General features: G+C 39.4%; 2 pseudogenes; one reads left to right on the top strand and one right to left on the bottom strand.

Annotated features, from left to right (window-relative positions):
- Positions 1 to 4,616: 4,616 nt before the first annotated feature.
- LOC134758422 (tigger transposable element-derived protein 1-like) lies at positions 4,617 to 14,449 on the bottom strand (annotated as a pseudogene).
- Positions 14,450 to 16,326: 1,877 nt separating this feature from the next.
- Positions 16,327 to 17,584, top strand: LOC101127242 (keratin, type I cytoskeletal 18-like; annotated as a pseudogene).
- Positions 17,585 to 18,841: the final 1,257 nt, after the last annotated feature.

Here is an 18,841-nt window from a genome sequence, read left to right on the forward strand (position 1 = left end):
CATCAATGACTCAGGATCCTTTTATCTCTCTATTCCAGCTTCCTTAGCAAGTTGGCTAATTGCTCCATGGTCACAAGATAGCTGCTGAATCTCTAGAAATCATTCCCAAGTCCCATTCAGGAAGAAAGTAAAAGGGTGCATTGGCTTTTTCTGTTTCCCTCTTCTCAGACCTCTCTCAGCAGACTTTCACTTACGTGTTATATAGTCCAGAACTGGATGGCATGGCTCCCCACTGTGTGCAAGGGAGATTCAGCAGGATTTGGTTTTTCAGCCTCTGTTGGGAGAGACCAAGAGACAGAAGGAGACTGGGTAACACTGTCCACCATAACCACTTTGTATAGTGATAACTCTGGGCAAATATTAATTACTACTGGGCTAGTTGAAAGTTTCTGGGAAGCAAATCAGTTGCTAAGCACATGCTATATGAGAACCCATAATATAAATAAGAAGAAAAAAGAAGGTTTAAATGTTGGCTTACTTAGAGGAATGCCTAGTTTCTTCTCTATCACTGTGGTAACCACTAGGTTACAACTGTTACCTTTTCTCACAGAAAGACAATTCCAAAACAGACTCAAATGAAAATGCTACATAAGTAATGGATTAATTGGGTACCATTTCTACTTTTCTCATCATGTTTTACAAGCAGTTGAAATAATATGTGCCCTTCCCACTCCCTTTTTAGTATTTGTCAGTAGAATAGAGTGTCAAAAACGACTTACAATGCCTAAAACATTTAGAAATTAAAATAGTATGTGGTGGTGCCATGACCTTTTCAATATGCTGGTTTTTCAATTGTTCAGCCATTCCTCTTGTTCTTTTTCCTGACTGTTCTTTATCAGAGGAAAAGGTAAATTGGCACCTAAAGTATGGAGTACTCAAAGGAACTAAACAGCACATTATTGAAACAATTCAGAGGCAATCCCGCATGGCTTCCAAGTGGCATGGAAACAAAAGATGGTAACTTTATTAATTGTGAAAGGTTGGGGGAACGAATTTAGTATCTTGCTTTGCCAATTTTCCTCTAGTGCACAGTATAGTTTCCAGGACCTGCATACAAACATCAGTTCATGATCAAAATGTGACCTTGCCTGTCCCGATGAATAAAACTAATAAATTCCCCAATGATAGGCTTACTATGCTTCTCTGAGGGAAGATGGTTGCTTTCGTGTCATTGTGGTTCCATAATATCTGTTGGAAGGAGGCTTCTGAGGATGCCCAAGCTGCTCCTCTGGGTTTCCCTAACACCCTGCATGCGCTCATCGTGTAGAAATTGCCACATAGCATTACAGGTTTCTGTTCACTTATTTCGTCTGCCCAGCGGGAATGTGATTTCCTGAAGAGCACCTAGCACATGCCTAAAACACAAAAGGACTTCACTAAACATTTGCTGAATAACTACCACCTGTGCCAAGAAGCAGACCGGCTTCCGCTACAACTGACAGCCCTTCTCTCCTGCTAGTCAGAGATTCTCTGTCTTGGAAGAGACTTTAGGAAACAGCAGACATCTTGGATGTGTGCCTGCGTGCTTTACCACCTTCTCCAGTTTTATCCTAAAGCTGACTTCAGTACAGCTCTCCCCAAACTGTGGAAACTTTGGATGACTACCTAAGAACTCCACAAACGCAAGCAGCTTTAAAGCCACTCTGCAACTTTCCTACAATGAAAGAGGAGGCAGGTACCATTCTCAGATAATACCGATGAATTCAGAAACCAAAATAAATCTGAAAAAATGTAGTGCTTCACACTTACATTTATACCCTTCTCCCTTTTTGCTTTATTCCCCAGAAGTGAGTAGCTCCTGAAACTGATAGCCAAGAGATATTCAGGAAGAACCTGTCCCCAAACAGGTGTTTGCACACCCAAGTTATGTAGGTGTCTGAGTAGAGCATGTACTGATATGTGAAATTATATACTTAGCAAGGAGGAAACCCACTACTTTTCTGTCTGACTCCATTAAAAAAGGAGAATGATTAAGCCATAACACATGTGACAGTGACTGATAAAGCATACTATATTGGCTGAGTGAGGCCTCTGGAATGGAAGGGTGAATTCCAGATCTGCCACTTCGTAGCTGTGTGATCTTGGTCACTTAACTTCTTTAATCCTGGGTGGTCACATAGGTGTTAGAATAAAGATAATGACAGGGCCTACATCACATGGGGTTGTTAGGAGAATTAGCTGTAATGTGCAGAGCTTGGCTATTGGTGAATTCTTAACAAGTATTAGCTGTAACTATCAGTTATTATTCTGTGACAATGGCCTGCCATTGCTCTTCCAGGATACTGGATATTTAGAGTGGAGAGAGGGCAAGAGAGAGGAGACCTGAGCTGCAGACCCAGCTCTATGAAAAAATATTGATATGGTCTGGACCATTCTTAGGGCCTCAGTTTTCTCATCTAATAAATGAGAGGTTTGGATTAATCATCTCTTACCTGATTGTTCTGGAGACTGACTTATAGCAACCAGTGCAAACAATCTTAACACTTTGCTGAGTATTTTGTTTGAGATTGAATAAAACAAAGATCAGTTTCCTGAAAGCATCCCTTGACAGGTACAGGCTTTAAGCCTGTATGAGATCCATGCTTGCAAAAAAAAATGTGCATTTGCAGAGCATAGCTACTAGTCCTCCCTGCCAGCACACAATTGAGCACAAAAGACTCAGAGAGCACACTGTCCTAACTGGCTCCACCTTCTTCACAGCCCTAAGAGCCACCTAATTCCTCCCTGCCTCAAATGCCTATTTTCCTTGGCCACTGCCAAGGACACCTTTCTGGTCATGCTCCACCTCGCTGACTTTCATCCTAATAATGCTTTGTCCTTCTTCTCCCTGGTCCAGTTTCTCACTTTCCCCCACACCTGTTAAACTCTTCCCTTGAGCCATTTAAACTCTTCTTCTGTGGCTCCAAATCATGGCCTTCATCCACTTCTTCAGGGAACAGTCCCTCAATCTTTTCACCTCCACAGAAATTTGACCATCACCTTGTAAGATCACTTGTCCCACAGCCTTTTTGCTTAGAAGCTGCTTTTTCTCTGCCATACCCTGTGAAGCTTAGAATTGAAAGGTAGGGCCTGTAGCCCACTTACTTCTCTTCCCCACTCATGAACTGATGACATTGGCAACAAGCTCACTGTCTTCCTCTCTACCTTAATTCCTGCCACCATTCAAATGTGCATGTAAGGAATTCAAGTATGCATGCGGCTGGCCTGCTTAGCACACAGCCTCTCCATTCTATGACCTCTGTTATTCAAACATCTCTCCAGCTGAGTCGTTCAGTTCCATTTTCACATCTTATACCTTGTCATGTCCAGAGGTTTTGCCAGAACCTCAGAACCTTCAAAAATCTCTAATTAAATAAACTTGTGATTCAATCATAACTCCTTATTTTAAAAGTTTGACTATTCATGTACTTTTTCTACAAGTAAGTGTCCACTTTATCAAAATAGCCAGTCCCTTGACCCATCTACTTTCTCTTTGCTCACTGGCCTCCTCTTGCTTGACCTCCCTCCTAGTCAAGCTGAGATTTCATGGTCTGTAGTTTCAATCACAGTCTTGTCAAAATCCTACAATCCTTTTCTTACAATCACCTGACAAAATTCCAGCCCCAGATGAATTCACTCTCTGCTTTCTGTGCCTACAATTGAGCCACTGAACACAATTGTAGGAAAAGAAATTCCACAACCAGACAAATATATCAGTATAAATCCATCATTTTTATCAGTCAGGGTAGGCTAGGTTCTGCTGCAGTAACAAGCAAACTAAAACAGGAAGAAGCAAAACAAAACATAAGCAAAACAACAAATCTCAAAATCAAGGGCTTGACATGATACAAATTTCTTTCATATGTTGCAAGTCCAGAGTGGGCTGGCAGGGGCTCTTCTCCTCTTAGGCATTCAGGGATTCAGGGTGATGGAGGCTCCACCTCGGCTCACTATCCACAGCCCCTGAAACAAGGGGAAAGGTTCTGTTCATCTTTCATTGGCCAAGGAAATTCAGATAGCCTTACCTGCACTCAAGGGTCTAGAAAAGTAAAATCTTATCATGTATACCAGGAATGAGAAGAACCAAATACTAGTATTTATGAACTGTCAATGACTGCCACAGCCATTAATCTCAACTGCTTCTGGCATTCTTAATAAGTTTCTCCAGTTAGCACTTTCTCCTTCTCTCTCTTGCTCTCATTCTCTCTTTGTGGCAACTATTTCAAGCTTTTATTCAGCCTCTGACTCTACCTCTTTGTAGTACTCTCACAGTTGTGTAGATTGGAGAGAGATGATACGAATCCTAGGACAGTGACTACAGGAATATATCATCTACAGTTTCCTCACCAGTAACAGAGCGATAGTAATATCTGCCAAGCTTACTTCAAGGCCAGGGACATGTGAAAATTAACTGAGAATGTGCAGGCATACCTCAGACATATTGCAGGTTCGGTTTCAGGCCTCTACAATGAAATGATATTGCAACCATGGGAGTTATGCAAATTTTTTGTTTTCCAAATCCATATAAATTTATGTTTATACTATAGTATAGCCTGTTGTGTGCAGTAGCATTATGTCTAAAAAAATACTTAATTTAAAAAGTTCTTTATTGCTAAAAAATGCTAACAATCATCTGAGCCTTCAGTGAGTTGTAATCTTTTTGCTGGTGGAGGGTCTTGCCTCGACGTTGATAGCTGCTGACTGATCAGCGCGGTAGTTGAGGAAGGTTGAGGTAGCTATGGCAATTTCTTAAAATAAGACAACAATGAAGTTAGCCACATTAATTGACTTTTTTTTTTTTTTTTTTACCAAAGACGTTTCTGTAATATGTGATGCTGTTTGATAGCATTTTACTCACAGTGGAACTTCTTTAAAAATTTGTAGCTGTTTGATGTTGGTTACTTAACTTACTCTTCTCAAACCCTTCTGCTGCTTTATCAACCAAGTTTATGTACTATTGTAAATACTTTGTTGTCATTTCAACAATTTTCACAGCATTTTCACCAGAAGTAAATTCCATCTCAAGAAATCACTTTCTTTGCTCATCCATAAGAAGCAACTTCTCATCACTCACATTTTGTCATGAGATTGCAGCAATTCAGTCAGATCTTTAGGCTCCATTTCTAATTCTATTTCTCTTGCTATTTCCACCACATCTGTAGTTACTTCCTCCACCGGTCTGGAACTCCTTAAAATCACCCATGAGGGTTGGAATCAACTTCTTCCAAATTCCTTTAATGTTGATATTTTAACCTCCTCTCATGAATCATGAATGTCCTTAGTGGTATCTAGAATGGTGAATGTTTTCCAGAAGATTTTTAATTTAATTTGCCCAGATCCATCAGAGGAATCACCATCTATGGCTTCTATAGCCTTATGAAATGTATTTCTTAAATGACACTTGAAAGTTGAAATTACTCCTTGATCCCACAGGCTGAAGAATGGATATTGTGTTATCAGGCATGAAACCAACATCAATCTCCTTGTACATCTCTGTCAGAGCTCTTTGGTGAAAAGGCACATTGTCAATGCAGTAATATTTTGAAAGTTTTTTTTGTGAGAAGTAAGTCTCAACAATGGGCTTAAAATATTGAGTAAACCATGCTGTAAATAGATGTGCTACCATCCAGGCTTTGTTGCTCCATTTCTAGAGCACAGGCAGAATAGATTTAGCATCATTCTTTAGGGCCCTAGGATATTTCAAATGGTAAAGGAGCATTGGCTTCACTGTAAAATCACCAGCTGCATTATCTATAACAAGAGTCAGTCTGTCCTTTGAAGATTTGAAGCCAGGTATTGACATCTCCTCTCTAGCTATGAAAGTCCTAGGTGGCATTTTCTTCCAATGGAAGTTGTTTCATCCCCAGTGAAAATGTGTTGTTTAGAGTAGCCACCCTGTCAATGATCTTAGCTAGATCTTCTGGATAACTAGCTGCAGCTTCTCCATCAGCACTTACTGCTTCCCCTTGCACTTTTATATTATAAAGACAGCTCCTTTCCTTAAACCTCATGAACCAACCTCTGGTAGCTTTAAACTTTTCTTCTGCAGCTTCGTTACCTCTCTCATTCTTCATAGATTTGAAGAGAGTTAGGACTTTGCTCTGGATTAGGCTTTGGCTTAAAAGGATGTTATATCTGATTTGATCTTCTATCCAGGCCACTCAAACTTTCTCCATATCAGTGATAAGGCTGCTTTGCTTTCTTATCATTTGTGTGTTCACTGGAGTAGCACTTTTCATTTCCTTCAAAAACTTTTTCTTTGCATTCACAACTTGGCCAGCTGTTTGATGCAAGAAACCTTGCTTTTGGTCTATCTCAGCTTTCAATGTGCCTTCTTCATAAGCTTAATTATTTCTAGCTTTACATGGCACATGTATACATATGTAACAAACCTGCACATTGTGCACATGTACGCTAAAACTTAAAGTATAATAATAATAAAATAAATAAATAAATAAATGAGAGAGATACGCAATTCTTTCTTTTGAACACTTAGAAGCCATTGTAGGGCTGTTTATTGGCCTCATTTAAGTATCATTGTGTCTCAGGGAATAGGGAGGTCTGAAGAGGAGGACAGAGATGGGGAAAAGGCTAATTGGTGGAGCAGTCGGACCACACATGACACTTATCCATTAAGTTTGCCATCTTATATGGAAGTGGTTCATGGAACCCCAAAACTATTTAAATAGTCACCTCAAAAATCACTGAATACAGATTACCATAACAGATTTAATAATAATGAAGAGTCTTGAAATATTGTGAGAATTCTAAAAATGTGACACAGCTACACAGAGTGAGCACATGCTGTTGGAAAAATGGTGCTGATTGATAGACTTGCTCAACATAGCCTTGCCACAAACCTTCAATTTGTAAAAAGGTCAGTATCTGCAAAGCACAATGAAGTGAAACAAAATAAGACAATTTGTGCCTGCATTTGAAAGTACTTTGAAAACTTAAACACTATATTTTATAATTGTAATTATAAACATATATAAATTATAAATAATATTATTTCAGAATATCTAATAAGCACAAAATGCAAAATGGGGCTAAAAACATCATAATGGCTTAGAAATTAAGCTCCAGGTAGGCTTTTTTGTCTTTACACTGATATCGTCCTGGTGCCTACAGTGTCCAACACACAGTAAGTATTCAGTGAATATTTATTAAATTAATTTTTTTGAGATGAGGTCTGGCTAGTTCGACCAGCCTGGCTTTGAACTCCTGGGCTCAAGTGCTCCTCCTACCTCAGCCTCCCTAGTAGCTGGGACTACAGGCACATGCCTTCATGTCTGGCTAATTTTTATTGAATATGTGCCCGTTTATAATGTAGCATCACTACTGTGGGATATTAAGGTGTTTTGATGTATGTTCATATGCTGAGAACTATTACCTAATTCTGTATCCAGTTGAATATTTTCTTGTTTATATGGTATAAAATTGGAAATGTGTGTTGGGGAGGGTGAGGGGCTGGTTATCACAAAGAAATAAGATCTAAAGTCCCATAAAATGACATTTTGGAACCAAAGTTTTGCTTACTAAAATTTTCGTATTCTATAGGGTCTTCAAATTCATGAGTTTTGTATATGCATAATAAAATATTGTCATTATTATGAATCTAAAATGCATTATAACATATGGCAAAATTTGCAAAAATGCATTCATTATATATTAGACAAGGCAAATACTTAATGTATGGTATGATAATTTAACAGGAAATATTTGCAATTGATCCTTTTAAAATAAATTGGGTGCAACTCAATATTGACTCAGCAAATTATGTCTTTTTGCAGTTTATTTAAAACAGTTCTTGTTTTCACTTTTAGCCACATTATATGGCAGTAGTGTATATGAATAGATATGCAGCTATTATTTATTTGTCACTGCCTGCTAATTTCGTTTTTAAAACGTCATTATTTTTGAGTTATTACTCTTTGAAAACATTTATAAGTCTAGGGAGTTTCCTCAACTTGAAAAATTCAGAAACCAAGTCCATTTCTTTAGCCTTTTCTGCAAACCTTTCTTCATATGTTATGGTTCTATTCAGAGTGGACATTTGAAGTTATGTTTAAGGTGACCATCATAAATCAGCAGCCTTCCTGATAAGTCATATTCAGCAGTGGCAGCCATAGCACGGCTTGGTATTGCAGAAGCAAAGCCTTAAGCCTCATTATGACCTGGGGCGGAAGACACTTGTACAAGACCCAGGGACTTGCTCTTTGAATTTTTCAAACTGAAAAAACTGCCCAGAGTTATAAATGTTTTCAAAGAGTAGTAACTCAAAAATAATGATGTTTTAAAAATGAAATTAGCAAGCAGTGCATTTACAAAAAACAAACAAACAAATAAATAGTAGTCAAGTAAGCAGGGTTTATTGTGTCACCAAGTCCCCCAAAGGTCCAGGGTTCTCACATATTCCCATATTCTTGTTCAGAAATCACTGAGTTGCTTCATCGTACCTCCTGAGGGCAGCATTTAGTATCTCTTTTGACCTATTTCTCCTTATCAAAATCATCCGTCTTATGTTCCCTAATCTTAAGCCTTAGGACATATCTTGCTTCTCATCTGATAAGCAAAATCAAACCAAGCTGTTAACAAACAGTTGGTGTGTTTCCCTTCTACAGTATACAAGTGATGTGCTAGGCTCTGGGGCGTATGTAAAAGGTGTAAGAAAAAATTCTTTTGTTAAGGATTTCTAGCTGTAGAATTAGACAAGACACAATTTTATTTGATTCTTGAAAACTTAACTAAAGGTAACAAATATTTAATGAGAAGGTATCACGTGCCAGTCATTGTCCTGAGCTCTTATACACAAGTGAATAAGAACCATTTCTTGCCCTCAAGGAACTCATGCTACCACAGGCAGAAGTTGCAAATTGTTGCCTGGAGGCCCATTCCTGCCTGTGAATTCCTTTAGTTTCTGACTGGCACACTGCTGTAGCAAATTTGAGGCTAAACTTGAAATTGTACAATTTCACATAAAAATCTGAATTTCCAGTTTCTACAAAACAACAACAACAAAAACAAAAAAACCCCAAGATATGGCCCCATTATTCCACCATACACTCACTGGGAACTGAGTGCAGTCTCTCCATTTTGACAGGATGAGTTTTTCAGTTTGCCACAGTCGTCACCAGTCCCTCTTTCCCAGCACAGAGGTTGAGTCTTAGTGGCTATTTGTTAACAAGTGTGAAAAAACACTAGGGAAATAGTTTTGTACCTATGTCTGTATCAAAAGTGGGAAACGAAAGGTCCAAAGGACCCCATGTTTTAAGAAATGTGGAGGACAGCATGTTCCCTTCGAGAAGTAAAAATAACCCGATGAATTTAAGGTGCAACTGCCAGGCCTTTGTCACATATTCAAGTAACCTGCCTCACTTCTTTAAGTGTTTGAATTTCAGGCCCCTTGTTTAGGGCATATTGATGTAAAGTGCAAGACAGGGGAAGACATAGAAAAAATTCTATAGGTGTAAGAAGGGGAGAGAGTGGTAATTAGTGGCAAATCCAGAAAGGCTTTAATCAGGTGACGACTTTGCGGGTTGGGTGGGAAAGGTCACTCAGAGAGAAGCACCATCTTGAAATGAATCCTGAAGCTGGGAGAGCATCTAGTGAATAGTAGTGAATAAATGGTAGCCATAGTGAGGGGCCGTGGAGGGGAATAGCAGTGGGTGGGTGATAGGAAAACACTGGAGTCTTGAGCTCTGATACATAAAATGTAATGTTGTATATGGGCATCAGGGAGACTAATGTAAGAATCTCTTTCTTATCCTTTTAGTGGCTCCTTACAGCCATCATGGACCATTCACTATGCTCTTGAGGACTAGCCATGAATAAAGCTGAAATGCCGTACCACTCCATTTGGGGGTAGTGCCAGTACACCATGCAGAATTATCTCAAAATCAGATCATCTCAAAATCGGGTCCAAGTTGTTTCTTTCTTGGAACTAATCATAGGGCTGTGAGTTTGGGCCAGGGGAGAGGTGACAACGAGCAGGGAGTAGGTGCCAGGGAATCTGAGCCAAGTTCTCCCTTAGCTTATTTGTGCCTTCAAGGCCTGCTTGAGCATGGTCTTGTTTATACTACAGTTGGCCCTTGAACAATGAGAGGGTTACGAGCACCGACCCCTGCACAGCTGACAATTTGTGTATGTCTTTTGACTCCCCCAAAACTTAACTACTAGTAGCTTACTATTGGCCAGAAGGCTTACCAATGACATAAACAGATAATTAACGGCTATTTTCTATGATATATGTAAGACATACTACATATTTACAATAAAATAAGCTAGAGAAAAAGAAAATGTTACCAAAAAATCATAAAGAAGAGAAAATATTTTTACTATTCATTAAGTGGAAGTGGATCATCATAAAGGTTTTCATGCTTATAGTCTTCACATTAAGTAGCCTGAAGAGGAGAAGGAAGAGGAGGGGTTGGTTTTGCTGTCTCAGGGGTGGCAGAGAAGGAAGAGATGGAGGAGGTGGAAAGAGAGGCGGGAGAGATTTATTGAAAAACAAAACAAACAAACAAAAACCACATCTAAGTGGACCCATGCAGTTCAAACCTGCGTTGTTTAACCATCAGCTGTACTTGCACGTGGTTCTAGAGTGCTGATGCTGACACCCAAGTAGGTGGCATTAGATAACTTCAGTTCCTGATGGGCAGCTCAGGCTATATGGTTGTTTGATGGACCTTGTTCAGTCATTCAGTCTCTGCTTGGATCCAGTAGTACTCCAGAAGTTATTCTTTAGAAGAAGAATTATCTGTGGAAAAGAAGATGATTTTTCTCAAAAACCCCAAAGGGTCTGCACTGTAATTCTCTTATCTGGATTTGTCAGAGGCTTAATACATCATTTCTGTTTGCAACAAGTGGTCTTTATGAATTGGTATATAGAAGAAAGCATTTACCGGATCAATAGTAGCATACCTGATGCCAGAGGATGCATTGATTTGCTCCAAAAAGATAGCGCTTTGGGGCAGTAGTTGTAATTGGTGTCACAACCTGATTAAGTTTAAAATAATTTACTGTTACTCTCCAAAATTCATCTTTCTTCTGCACAAGACAAATAGGGGAGATTTACGTGAATGTCATGGAAGTCACCGCCCCTATAACTTTCAGGTTTTTGGTGATGATATCTCCCAGGGTTGTGTAATTATTATTAATGTATTACTTTGGTAGAAAAGGGGTAGTTCAAGGGGGCTTCCTCTTAGCTGTTCCTATTACAATAGCCCTTACTTCAAGGGTCAGGAAATGGGAGTTCTGCCAGTTGCTAAATATGTTTTTGGAACCTGGGAAAATAACTATGAGAGACCCACTTGGCCCACTGGAAGATGTATTTAAGCCAAAACTTTGTGTGTTACCTGATATCCATAAGTCCCCAGTCTAACTGGTGGGTCCTAAAATTTGGGGGTTATCTAAAGATTTGTCATTTCAGAGCCAGGGTCCAGAAACCTAGAATCATCTGGGTATTTTCCTTTCCCCAGAGTATAATCATCATGATAAATAGGTACACTACTTTTTGGGCAAAGCTAGAAGGAAATTTTATGTTCTTGTTGCAACCTCATTGAATCCTTCCTTCAGAGGTCCAAGCTCCCCTTTATTTTAAGGGATCTTATTAACTGGCTCATTTCTGAAAACTGGTGAGAGTCCTCTACTCTTCATTATGGCTATTTAAGTCAGATACCTGTACACTGGATTTAATTTTTAAAAATTTTACAGGTGAACTAAGACTTTATCAGGCTGAAAAACCATTTGAATTCCATAAACACTATGACAAAATAAAGTCACTGCAAAAGATATCTGTGAATAAAACTATTTGGATTGGGACTTTGTTCTTTTATTCAATAATATGCTCTTGGCTACCTTATCTCTGGTGGCTAAGTGCTGTCAATTGGCCTGTGTAACTCCTGGTAGCCAATCTGAATAGTGTTATACTATACTGTCACCTCTGAGCTGCAGAAGGACAGAGACCACTGAGATTTTCAAGGATACTGGTTCTCCTTTCACAGATATATTTCTTAATGCCTTCATGATTGGAATGTCCCCTGGGCCATAGGAAGGGGTGGGTGAAAGGTTACATATGGTTGATCTACACCAAAAATTTAATCTTCCTAATCCTTTGCATTTCTTCTTCTTATATAAATTTTATTTAATGAAGCCCATTGTTGGGTCAGGCTTTAGTCAACCAATTGAAAAACTCTTTATAGATTTATTCCCGACCCTCAAACTAAATATTGAATCTAAAATTTATGGTAACTGCACCCACATTAACAAATTTGCCCATATCCAAAACTCTTTCTCCCTCTCTTGTCTAAAATCATTAGATTGCATTCCTACAATTGTTTTCCAGGTTCCTGGTAATATAAATCTTGCAGTTCTTTAATGTGTACATTACATCCTTCTTGGTCAGACTCTGTACTTACCTTCCCAGAGCCTATTGGTCTGTGATTGTAGTTATGAATCTGGGAGCAATAAGAAGTGATGGAGGTGAATCATGACTGTATCCCTGTGCAAGGTAATTGTTTCAGGGTCTTTAAGCAAAGGGAAGCTAATCTCAAATAGAAAAAAGGGAAAGCTGAGAGGCATTTGGAAGTTCGTGATTCTCAGAGTCATTGGAATCTATCCAAATGTCCTCATTCCAATTTTCACTTTTTCTCAATCAATGCCCTAACTTTTACATAAGAGACCTGGCAAGTCTGTGAATTTCATTTCAGTTATAATTATCCAACCTACAGATGAAAAAAAATTTTTTGCATTAGCCATATGGCTATAAGAGATATTTTTAGGGCAGTCCTAGAAGCTCTCTTGTTCTCTGTCTGTGTCTTGAACTGAGAATATGAAATCCTAACCTTTTATTTAGATGCAGCCAGCCCATTTCATAGTCCTTACAGTCTTTATTTCCTCTTAAAATCCTATTGTAATAGCAATCTCTCAAAGGCTCTTCTACAATAAACACTTCATTCCTCAAAGCTATAGATATTTTGCCACTGCTGTCTGTGGATGGCTAGTATCCCATCTTTCACTGGTGATGAAGTCGTAATTGCTTTCTAATCTAACAAGATTAGATAATTAAATCCCCAATTCCTGTCTTTGAGCTTCTGCATCTTGGAACCACTTTTGGAAACAGACTCTGTTATCAGTCAGAGTTTTCCCAGGAAAGTACTTGCCTCTCTTGGCTTACCAGGAAGGGATGGCTAAATACAAAGGGAATTACAAAACTTACAAAGCTGTTGGAGGACTGGGGCAGTTAAGGTTCATGGAAACACTGCTTCCTTTGAAGAAATGTGGAAATTGAGGAACCACACTAAGTGACTGGTGATTACAGCTGCTTGAAGAACTCAAGTAGGTAATTCACAAGAGCTCACTCAAAAGGAGCTGTAAACTTCATGGTTGCTATCAACCTGGGCATCTACCATCCATGGCTGGGGAAGAATATTGGCTGTGCTCTCTTCTGCCTTCCAAATATTATGCAAGATGCTTTGTCACTAGCAGTGAGAGAGTTTAAGCAATGTATTTTGCAGGCTTCCAGACCCTGTTATATAGGAAAGAGTTATGGACATTCAGATTGACATTATGGACAGTCAATATTTGGCACAATATATAACCATCAGCTTCTCAAAAATATTTAAAATATGGCATCAAAAATAATATATGACCATTCGTTTTTCTTATTGCCTTTCCAATAAGTAGAGGGTTATAGTGTTCTCATGATCTGCTGCTTATTTTTCCTCCTGTTTCTGACCAGTTATTTTGAGCCTTTAAGATGAGACTAAGCAGGTAAGAGATACATAGAAAAGGGTTTAAGGACCTTGGGCAGTGACTAGGGAGGGAGCTTTTAGTAGGGTTGGAGAGAAAGGCACAAGAGTAGTTACAATTTGAGAGCTTTGGATGGAAGGGGAAAATCACTTTTAGAACCATTGTTTTGAATATATGTTTATTTCATCGTGCTTAAGAAACACAAACAAAGGATTTTAGTCATTTTGAAATATCTTTTGGTTGTCGCATTTTGTTTGTATGTTTGTTTATGGCAGAGACTCTCTAAGTGTGCTCCACAGGTCCCTAGAAGTCCCCAACAAGCTTTCAGGGATTCTATGAGGTCAAAATTATGTTCTTCATAACACGAAGATATTGTTTGCCTTTTCTTAGCATGCTAAAATTTCTACTGATGTGCAGAAACAATGGTGGGTAAAAAATACTGGCAATTTAGCAAGAATCATAGCAGTGGCACCAAGCTGTACCTAAGTCAGTATGTTCTTCGCCACCATGCATTTACATTACAAAACAAAACAAAATAAATTGAATTCCACTTAATATCCATGGTGAAGTAATGAAAATTATTAAGGTTAAAATTAATAATTAAGATTCAATAAAAATTGAGTATGCATCACTTTAGTATTCTCTGGGACAAAATGAGAAGTACCTTTGTGAAGTGCTTCAGCTGCATATCAACATGTAATGTCCCAAGGAAAGGCATTCCTGTGACTATGTTGTGAGACTAACTAGCTAGTCCACAGAAAACCATTTTTACTTGAAAGAACAATTTAAGACAAACTATCATTATTCAGACTAGGGGATTTGGCAAACATAGTCTCCAAAATGAACAAAATGAGCCTATTCCTTTAAGGGAAATAATTTACACTACATGTTGCCAGTGATAAAATTCAAGCATTTGGGTAAAAATTAACATTTAAAAAACTTGTATCAAAACTATGAGCTTGACAGCTTCCCAGTACTTAAAGACTTCTATGATGAGATTAGTGGTGATATTAAATATGTGATGTTTTGTATTAGATAATGAAATATGTCAACATTTGGAAGACATGCATAACTCAGTGAACCAATATTTTCCAAATGGTCAATGCATGATGTCACAAAATCAAATATGGGTTAAATATTCCATCAAAGTGCAAGACAGACCAATAGATTTTAATGTAAGAGTACCGAAAGGTCACTAATATAGATTCATATGCTGCATTACAACTCACTTTTAACTAACCACCACATATTGAATTTTGGTGTAGTATAAAAGAAGAATATCCACAGCTATCTGAAATAGTTATTCAAAGATTTCTTTCTTTTTGAACTACATACCTGTTTGAGGCTAGAATATATGTATATGTATATGTATATATGGCAGAATATGCCACCCCAAAATATGCCACTTTGGCATAGAATTATTTTGAGCCAAAAGCACTTAAAAAAATCACCACCAACAACAGTAGGTGCAAGAAGTGTGTTCTAGCCCTCCTCTTTTTCTTCCTGAAATCAGGAGATAAAACCCCTATATGGAAGGTGTTCTCCCTGTGTCAGAAGGCAAGTAATATCATCAGCAAGGATGAAAAGTGTGGCCAAGAGAATTCTGTACAAACAGACTTTGTTAATAATTCATGTCTTCCTTTAGCCTCTCCTCATAGTTTAGTAATTTTTCCATAAAAGTTACCATTGTGGAACCTAATATGAAAGCACTTAGAATTTGCCACTTCTTTGGGCCTTCATTTCCTTAAATATCAAGTAAAACATTAAATAAATTTGTATGCTTTTCTCCTACTAATTTGTCTATGTCAATTTAATTCTCAGGCCTAGCCAAAAAAACTCTAAGAGTGTAGGGGTAAAATTCACCTCTCCTATAGTGTGTGTGTGTGTGTGTGTGTTTATATATATATATATATGTTTATATACATATATATGTTCGTTTATTTATTTATTTTACAGACTTTATGTTTGTAGAGCAGTTGTTTTAGGTTCCTAGCAAAACCAAGCAGAATATACAGAGATTTCCCACATACTCCCTGCCTCTCACATGCATAGCCTCCTCCATTATCAACATATTTGGTAGTTTCTTACACAATTAAACATTTACCATATGAACCAACAATCACGCTCATTGGTGTCTACAAGGAGTTGAAAACTTATGTCCACACAAAAACCTGCACATAGATGTTTCTAGCAACTTTATTCATAATTGTCAAAACGTGGAAGCAATCAAGACCTCCTTCAGAGGCGAATGAATACATAAACTGTGGTAAATCCACACAGTGGAATATTATTTGGCACTAGAAAGAAATAAGCTACCATGCCGCAAAAAAACCCATAAAGAAAACTTAAATGCATATTATTAAGTGAAAGACGTCAATCTGAAAAGGCTACATTACTATACGATTCCAACTCTATGACATTCTGGAAAAGGCACAATTATGGAACCAGTAAAAAGATCACTTGTTGCCAAAAGTTGGGGTTGGGGGTGGGAGAATGAATAGGCAGGTCACAGAGAATTTTTACGGTGATAAAAATATATGATTATGTTGTCGGCAAAGCCCGAGTCTTGTCCTCTCGCTCTCCTCCCCGGACAGCATGAGCTTCACCACTCGCTCCACCTTCTCCACCAATTACCAGTCCCAGGGCTCTGTCCTGGAGCCCAGCTACGGTGCCCTGCCAGTCAGCAGTGCAGCCAGCATCTATGCAGGAGCCGGGGGCTCCGGTTCCCAGATCTGCGTGTCCCGCTCCACCGGCTTCCAGGACATGGCGGCATGGGACCTGGGAGCCTGGCAGGAATGGGAGGCATCTAGAACGAGGAGACCCTGCAAAGCCTGAACGATCTACCTGGACGAGTGAGGAGCCTGGAGACCGAGAACTGGAAGCTGGAGAGCAAAATCTGGGAGCACCTGGAGAAGAAGGGACCCCAGGTCAGAGACTGGAGCCATTACTTCAAGACCATCGAGGACCTGAGGGCTCAGATCTTTGCAAATACTGTGGACAATGCCCACATCATTCTGCAGGTCAACAATGACTGCCTTGCTGCTGCTGACTTTAGAGTCAAGTATGAGACACAGCTGGCCATGCGCCAGTCTGCGGAAAGCGACATCCATGGGCTCCACAAGGTCATTGATGACACCAATGTCACTCGGCTGCAGCTGGAGACACAGATCGAGGCTCTGAAGGAGGAGCTGCTCTTCATGAAGAAGAACCACGAAGAAGAAGTAAAAGGCCTACAAGCCCAGATTGCCAGCTCTGGGTTGACCATGGAGGTAGATGCTCCCAAATCTCAGGACCTCGCCAAGATCGTGGCAGACATCTGGCCCCAATATGACGACCTGGCTCGGAAGAACCGAGAGGACCTGGACAAGTATCGGTCTCAGCAGATTGAGGAGAACACCACAGTGGTCACCATGCAGTCCGCCCAGGTTGGAGCTACTGAGATGACGCTCATGGAGCTGAGATGTACAGTCCAGTCCTTGGAGATTGACCTGGACTCCATAAGAAATCTGAAGGCCAGCTTGGAGAACAGCCTGAAGGAGGCGAAGGCCCGCTACACCCTGCAGATGGAGAAGGTCAATGGGATTTTGCTGCACCTGGAGTTAGAGCTGGCACACACCCAGGCAGAGGGACAGTGCCAGGGCCAGGAGTACCAGGCCCTGCTGAACGTCAAGGTCAAGCTGGAGGCTGAGATCGCTACCTACCGCCGCCTGCTGGAAAATGGTGAGGACTTCAATCTTGGTGATGCCCTGGACAGCAGCAAATCCATGGAAACCATCCAAAGACCACTACCCGCTGGATAATGGATAGCAAAGTGGTGTCTGAGACCAACGACACCAAAGTTCTGAGACATTGAGCCAGCAGAAGCAGGGTACCCTTTGGGGAGCAGGAGGCCAATAAAAAGTTCAGAGGTCAAAAAAATGTACTATGATGATAGATATATGTCATTGTTCATTTGTCCAAAGACTGTCCTTAGAATGTGCAACACCAAGAGTGAACTGTAATGTGAACTATGGATTTTGGGTGATAATGATGTGTCAGTGTAAGTTCATCAATTGTAACAAGTGTACCACTTGTTGATACCATTAGGTCCAATTTCTTTGAATATACTGGGAATGAATAATACATTGTAATTAAGGGATATTACCACTTTAGAATAAATTAATGATATGTTCCATTCCTTCTCCTCTTTCCTGTATTTTCATTGTGAAAACCCAAAAGAATTTATGTGGAGAACAAAAATTTATTAGTTTGCGGGGAGAAGAGAGAAAACGAAGCAAGGAAAGCTAGCACCCTATTTGTAGGGTCAGAACAGGTACTTTTCAGAACAATTGAAAGGCACAATAGGTGAGTTTCACAGGAAGTGGGGAGAATGTGTTTCAGAGCCGGGGCTCAGCCCTGAGAGGGCAGGTCTTGGTGAAAATATGTGGGCATTAGGTGCTCCTGATGGGAGAGAAGGCAACAAAAGGGGGCACTAGAGGTGTTGATATCAAAGCAGCTGTTTCACATATTTTTTCACAGAGCCAGCCACACTTCAGCTATGCTGCACCCACATTTATCTAGAAACAAATAAGGTGCATGAAAGCTCCTAGGACTTTAAGCTTTTAAAAAGCTCAGTGCAATTTCCAGCTTTTGCAGTTATTTAATCAAGGCAAGCAAGAGGGTTATAAATTCAACAACTTTGTGATTGAGATTAATGTGCTCAGAAGTTAACTCTTGCCTTCACAGTCAACTGAGAAGAGAACATCAGACATTAAAAATTCTCTAAATTAAATCTGCCTGCTTGGTGGCCTAAAACAAAACATGGCTCCTAGAATATAACCTTTTCATGGTTGGCAGCAGAGCCAGATTAAGTGGTGGCCAGTTAGGACATTAACCTAGACTTGCAATCTGTAAAGGCAGATAAAGCATCACTAATAATGTCACAAAATGAGTAAACATGGTTTCAAACCAGAATTTATTTCTGGAAGACTGTTCTATGACTAGAAGGAAACTTTTTATTATATTATATAAGGCTGATGATAAACTAGCCAAGAAGTTTTCTTAAAACTCTGTCTTCACTTAAGCTGAGACTTCAAAAGCTGAGAATAACACAACGAGTTATAGATATCAA

This window comes from Gorilla gorilla, chromosome 4 (assembly GCF_029281585.2).
Source record: "Gorilla gorilla gorilla isolate KB3781 chromosome 4, NHGRI_mGorGor1-v2.1_pri, whole genome shotgun sequence".
Classification (NCBI taxonomy): domain Eukaryota; kingdom Metazoa; phylum Chordata; class Mammalia; order Primates; family Hominidae; genus Gorilla; species Gorilla gorilla.